Source organism: Lathamus discolor, chromosome 4, assembly GCF_037157495.1.
Source record: "Lathamus discolor isolate bLatDis1 chromosome 4, bLatDis1.hap1, whole genome shotgun sequence".
Taxonomy (NCBI): Eukaryota; Metazoa; Chordata; class Aves; order Psittaciformes; family Psittacidae; genus Lathamus; species Lathamus discolor.
The window spans coordinates 31,448,533-31,455,471 of record NC_088887.1 but is presented as its reverse complement, the minus strand read 5'-3'; positions in this window follow the sequence as shown (position 1 = coordinate 31,455,471).

Sequence of the window (6,939 nt, the reverse complement as noted above, 5' to 3'; positions counted from 1 at the left end):
CCTCCAGCTCCCCCTGGAGCAGCCTCCCTCGCTATAGCTCTTTATCTATTGCAGTATCCAACTGGAGATCATGCCAGCAAGGTTTTCTTGCCCTTGGCCTCCTTACTCCCTCCTTTGGCAGGCCGTGTCTGCTGAGCCACAGGAGCATGGTGGCAGCTGAACTCAGCTTCTGCAGCAGCAGCTCTCATCTGTCTCTGTTAAAAGGGAGAAATACGGCTCCCCTGGACATCGTGTTACTCAAAATAACAACCTTGCCAACTTTATGCCTGTTTTTGCATTTGGGATCAAAGCAACGGCCTGGGCAGAAGGGGGTTTTATTTCTGCTCTGCAGATACACATCCCATTTTTAGCTACTGGAGAGGACAGAGAAGTGGGAAAGGCTTGAAAGAAAGTTGTGCAGAGCAGCCACTTCAAAGGCAAGGCAAGGGTAGATAGCTGGCCAAGTATTTGGATGGGCAAGTGATACCAGTCACAGCATATCCCTTTCCCATGCATAGGTACTTCTTTAGCACTGCACTTTCACTAAAGTAATATCCCAGCCATAATTGTGTTCCCAAAATACTTAGGACAATTAAAACTGCAGGGTATTTTTTAAGAAAGCTATTTAGATGGTGCCTACCATTAAGCTGAGGACAAGATACATGTTTTCAGTATCTTGAACAGCTTGGAAAATCCCCACCAGCTTAATTATCCAAGTCAGTTTTTCCTCTAAGGGAATATAAACCAAAGCCAAGCTTTGGAAAAATGTTGCTTTCTCAGCTTGGGCAACTGCTCTTTTGGGATCTCACCATGCAGTCTGTTTATTACTTAATTTCACTTCGTTCGTGAGAGTTCAAATGCTCTTGCTTTATGGTTCTCCATAGGCAGGCCCATGCAGCATCGCTGGCAATGCTTAAACTTGCATCAAAAATGGCCTTTAAATACATTAAAACCTTTGAACACTAAGCTTGTCAAAAGGTCTCCCTCCTGCAGCTCCTCTTCCATCCCAGGCGTTTTCAGCTATTTTAGGTCTAGGCACTTGCTGGCCACTTTATTGTGTTAGCTCCAGTGTAGTTATTTGTGACAAGGGTGATTGGCAGCGTTAGCTGGCTCCAACATTTTTGTTTCAGCTATGCAGTGTTACGTATTTTAAACAAGAGGGGGACCATCATGCCTTTCTCATAACACTTTCTTGTGCCACTGGGCTACAAACCACCCTTCAGCGGCCGTTGTGAACTCCCACCATGGGCTTTCACATTACCCTGTAGCTCTGTTTTTTCCTTGTTTTCTTCATTTGTACAAAGCAATAAAACGTGAATTGCAAACCAAGCTTGTGGCCTCAGATTTACTCTTCTCCTAACCTGTTTCACAAGCTCACAGAAAGAGTGCTGACACCACCTGATGTGCACTCACCCATCTATCCCCTTTCTACACCCTATTAACCAGAGCCAGACCTGGGTGCTGGGATATTTCTTGCTACACCCAGACCTGGAGAAATATCAAAATGTCAAGAAGAGATTCCTCACCTCAAGGGTCTGCAATACCCTGGGCAAGCTTGTCTCTGGCGTTCCGTGCAGCGATCCTGGCTGCAGCCTTTGGGCACAGTTTTCCACTGCAGCCCCTGCAGCACCAGACAAGCCTACGTTTGTTGCACTGCCTGCCAGAAATGAGCCTGGCAAGGGGGAGAAATAGCTGTAGGGTAGTATTCTCCCCAGCGAGGGAGAAAGGTCTTCTGCCTACCTGATTCCCAGGAGCAATGCATGAGGCATCAGTGGGGCAGTTAGCCCTCATGGGATGGTTTGTTGATGCAGATTGTTTTTAAGGCTAGAGAGGATCACTCTGATCACAGGAGAGCCAGGAGTATATATCAAGAGATCTTAGTGGTTTGGGTCAGCCAGGTTTTTCTGCATGTACTCCTAGAAAAAGGCTCTGAAATCCCTTTCTATATAGCTCTGAATTATGCAAAAACAGTTTTGGAGAAGTAAAGTGTGAGCCAAGCTGCAGCCTTCATTGCCTAGCATCCTACAGGGCTTGTAAACCCAGCTCCCACTTCCTCTCTCATTACCACTGACTCAGGCAGGACGGCTGACATGGGACCCATCTCTGACTTCGTGTAATAGGAGGCAGAGCATTCACTGGCCAAGGAGAGCCTAGAAATGTGTGATTTGCTCATCATCTTTGCCATAGACCAAAAGCCAGCAGCAAGCCTATCATATAATTATTGTCACACAGAGTTTACATTTCCTGCTTGCTGGGGATACTGAAGAATCTTAAACTCATTAGGCAAGTGTTACACTTTCTTTGCCCAAACTTCAAAAGCTTGTGCTCAGGAGACATAAAATAGCCAGGGAGGCTGTCAGATGTTTATTTTCCTCCAGGCCCCAATAGCTAAAGTGCCTGGCTTCATCAGCTATGGCTTATTCTAGTCGATAGCCTTGCTGCCTGTTAGCCTAATGAGCATACCTCCAGGTATTGCTCTCTGGCTACCTATGTTTTTTATAATAGAAATTGCATTACATAGAAATGCCAACATTATACAGAAATGGCATTTTGAATTTAAGCCCTACATTGTTAACAGCAATGTGATGGTAAAGCAAAAAGGTCTCAAGCAAAGTCAAAGCCCAATATATCAGGTTCTCTCCTGTATATATTTTGGGAAGTTCTGCTTCGTGCAGTTGCAGCCTAACAAGGAAGTCGTGTGGTACAAAGCCACAAGAATAAAATATTGATAAATGTATGTGGTACAGCACAAATGTGGGCAAGATGCTGTGTTGTACCTGTTGGAGGGGAAAGTCAGCCCTCATGCCTCAGTGGAAGAAGCTCCAGGGCAGTTTTTCACTAGGTTATGTAGCTACTGATGCACAGGAGGATGAGCTCTCCCTCTTCTCCCCTTTCCTTCCTGCTCTGGAAACCTGTCTGGGTTACCCAGACTCTGGGCAACCTGTGACTGTTGCACCCCCTGAAAACTTAAAGCATATGTCCTTGGGCCATGCCTGCAAAGCTGGTGCCCGTGGCATACCCTTCTCTGACAGCACGCAGTCATTTGCCAAAGTGCGAGTATGCTTACCAGAGGATACATCTGCATGGGCTCACACGGAGAGAGTATGGGTGGCCTAAGCTCAGCTTTAAGATGGCCAGGCGCCAGCTCCAGCTGTAAGAAAGCATGGGTGCAGTGCTGAGATGGAGGCCAATATGCCCTAAGCAATGATTAGAAGTGGTTTACATCCAGGCAGCACTGAGCTCAGGAAAGCAAGTCTGTGCTGATCTGTAGCAGCTCTGTAGCCTGATGCACACAACCTTCTCATAGGAAGACCAAACTGAGCGTTTATCCTTTGCCTTCACTGCAAAACCTTCCCTCCCCTCTCGCCAACCTGGAGAACTTCAGACCCTGGTTCTTATTTCCTATCTCATGGAGAACTTGCATCTGCAGCGGCTGGCTTTTCATCATACCCAGCAAAAATCCTTACAGGTGCAGATACAAGTGTTCAAAAACTGCCCAGATAAGGCCATCAGTGATATGCTTTAGTGGTGGTCTTGGCAGTCCTGGGGTAATGGTTGGACTTGATGATCTTAAAGGTCTTTTCCAACCTAGTTGATTCTATGAAACCTCTAGAATCAAGCAGTCCATCTGGAAAATACTTTAGCGAAAAGCAGCCGAGTGTGCAATGAGTGTAAAGTAAGCTCCCCCCCCCCCCTTATAGTTATCAGTGTTATCTTTATTTGCAGTTGGCTGGGTCAGACCTGCCACACTGGGAAACGTGCACAAAGAAAGACAAGCAGAAGGAAACAGATAAAAATAGAGGATATGAGCAATCAGAAGCAAGCAGAACATTCTTTACAGCCAAGAGCTGGAATTATCTTATACAATATTTCTATGGCATCCTGTTTCATTTTTGCACGTTGTTATCATTATGCCAAATTCACTCCCTAATCTCCTCATCCAGCTGCAGCCACCAGCTACGCATGTGAAACCTCCACAAAGCCTTTCTCAAGACATTGCTCAAGAGACCAGCACAAACGCGATTGCTGGGCAGAGGAGGCTGTGGAAGGTCACCCTGCATTCCACCGGTGCGGTGGGCAGGAGGCTGCTCCCAGAGACCAGAGCTGTCCACACACAGCTGGCTTCATGGGCATGTTCAAGCAGAGAAATGGTCCCAGTCAATCACCTTCAAATGACTAGAAGCAAAGGCCCATACCATGCCAAAATAGGCAAGAAAACTATTGAATTCTTGGTAGTTCTAGGGCAGGGCTTGCAAGGATTGTTGTTTCTAGAGCCAGCTTTCTACTGCACCCACAAGTGTCCTTCAGATCAAAGAAAAGGGAAGATGTACGTAAGTATCGATGGAAAATACATGGATAGTAAATCCAGAAGTAAACACTGTGACTGTCTGATTTGATCTAGCAGAAGAAAGGCCAAAGACTCCAATGCAATACTTTCTCCAGGCAGGCCCAGAGCTTCTGGTTGGGCTACAGCACATTATTTTCAGAGGGCATGCAAGCTTGCCAAAATAATTCCTCTGCTTAGTCCACAAAATTCACACACCGGATCGGGGGCCACCAACCTTCCAAGAATAAAAGCCAAGCAAAATAACATTGGATACTTTAATGTGAGAGCACTTGCTCTAAAAAATGGTTAGTTCAGTATTGGTTCGGTGAGTGTGATAGCAGTTTTACAATAGGTACACCACACGACCACAGCCTACCTTCACAGAAACACTCTGATTTTGATTGATGTCTGGTAGATGGATTCTTAGTATATAATAGTTCTGATTATGTTTCTAGATGTGGGAGCTTTCATATGCTTATACAAGCATAGCTTGCTAGCCCAGACGTGAGAATTCATTCTGATTTAACCGCACGGATCAGGGATTGACTGGCAGCCGCTGTTCAGCACAGCACAATGACCTGTTGGGGAGGTAACGCTTACCTGACACAGCCCCATCAGCAGTATACGGTATCCCCCCTTCTCCAGGTTCCCCTTCAAACCACAACCTCTGGCCTTCAGATCTCCCTCCCCAGCCTCCCCAGCAGTCCACAGGTCCTCGCTTGACAGAAAGGAGCATAACCCCTCGGCCCCAGCTGGAAGGGACCATATCAATGAAGGATCTAGCCCATTGTTCCCAAAGTCTGAGCTTCAATTTCCTTTTTCCTTGTGACCTCCAGCTTCGAGTGGCAGGGTAATCTGGCAGGGTAATCTGGCAGGGGAACTGTCGATTCAGCAGCTGTTCTGGTTCACTGTCGTGCACACAGTGAGTGTTGAGTGTTGAGCCTGTGGTCTTTACTCAGACCCATGGCAACAGCAGGCTTAGAGACCTCCAATCTGATGGGACTTTTTGCCCTGACAATATTTTCTCAAGCCTTTATTATCAGCTTTCCCCCTAACAACGCAAAAACAAATCCAGGAAAAGAGTGCAAACAACAGTCTCATACCTCCTCTGCACCTGCAGGCAAGATCCCTTCTCCAGGCTGATGGAGCTGAGCTCACCCTGCAGGTGCCTCAGCAGCTTCACCCCCAGCAGCCCAGCTCCCAGGGACTCAGGCCCATAGCTGCATGCAGAGGGCATGGAGCAAACCGTCAAATCCTCCGCCTACTTCTGTTTGGTTTTCATCTGAATACACAAGAGTTACAATGCAGGAACAGACAAAGCAGCACACTCATCAGTCAGGCACCCTCTGCCAACCAAGAAGCCACAGAGATTTACTCTCAGGCAGCCTGCGACAGGACTGATACCTAAAATTAACCCTCTGCTGGGCTTGCCCTCAAAAAAGAGGGACATCTTTAACAGCAACAGCCCAATAATCTTTTCCCCCAAAGCCTGGCCTTGGGACAGGGGTTGCAGCAGAATAAAATGCAATTTGAATAAAAGTAAGCAGAAGAAAAACATACCGGTTCATGTGAATCCAAATTCCCAGTGGTGTCGGCTAACTAACTGCAGAATACAGGAGATAGAGACATGGTCTTCTTTGTTCAACAAATTCTTTAATCCAACATGTTCATATTAAACAGTCGCCGCTGGATTCCTTTGTGGTCATGTTGCTCCTTATCTCTGCTCATGTAAGTCACCGAAATACAGAAATTGACAGAGCCTTTGAAGCTACCACCAGGTATCTCGAGGGCACACTACCCTGGCTCAGATTTCTGACCTGTTTTTCTCTCATTTCCCATGTCCCTCCAGGGGAACTTGACTGTGTCCACCCTGGCTGTGTGGGGCAGCTCTTCTCCCTGGAGACCACCCTGGCTAGGCTTGGGCAGGAGTACAGGTAATGGTAATGTCTCTGCTGATGGCAGTGCTGCCATAGACAGCAGCGGAAAAGGGTCTCACGCTGATTTAGACTCACCAGCATCAAAGAAAATGGCATTACCTTACAATATAGGGTATCACCACATCCCAGCGTGTGCCCTGTGAAGGAAATGATCTGGCCTGGTCTGAAGAACAGTGTTATATGATGTAAACTAACACCCTGCGATCAAGCAAGTCCAGAGGAGGCCATGAAGATGATCAGAGGGCTGGAGGACCTCTCCTGTGAAGACAGGCTGAGGGAGTTGGGCTTGTTCAGCTTGGAGAAGAGAAGGCTCTGAGGAAACCTTATAGCAGCCTTCCAATACCTAAAGGAGGCCTACAAGGAATCTGGAGTGGGACTTTTCACATGGACGTGTAGTGACAGGGCAAGGGGAATGGCTTTAAACTGACAGAGGGGAGATTTTGGTTAGGCATTAGGAAAAAATTCTTCCCTGTGAGGGTGGGGTGACACCAGCACAGGTTGCCCACAGAAGATGTGAATTCTTCACCCCTGGCAGTGTTCAAGGCCAGGTTCGCTGGGACTTGGAGCAACCTGGTCTCGTGGAAGGTGTCCCTGCCCCTGGCAGGGGGTTGGAACTGGATGAGCCTTAAGGTCCCTGCCAACACAAACCAGTCTGTGGTTCTATGGTAGTGTAAAAAAAACCACAACAAAACCCCA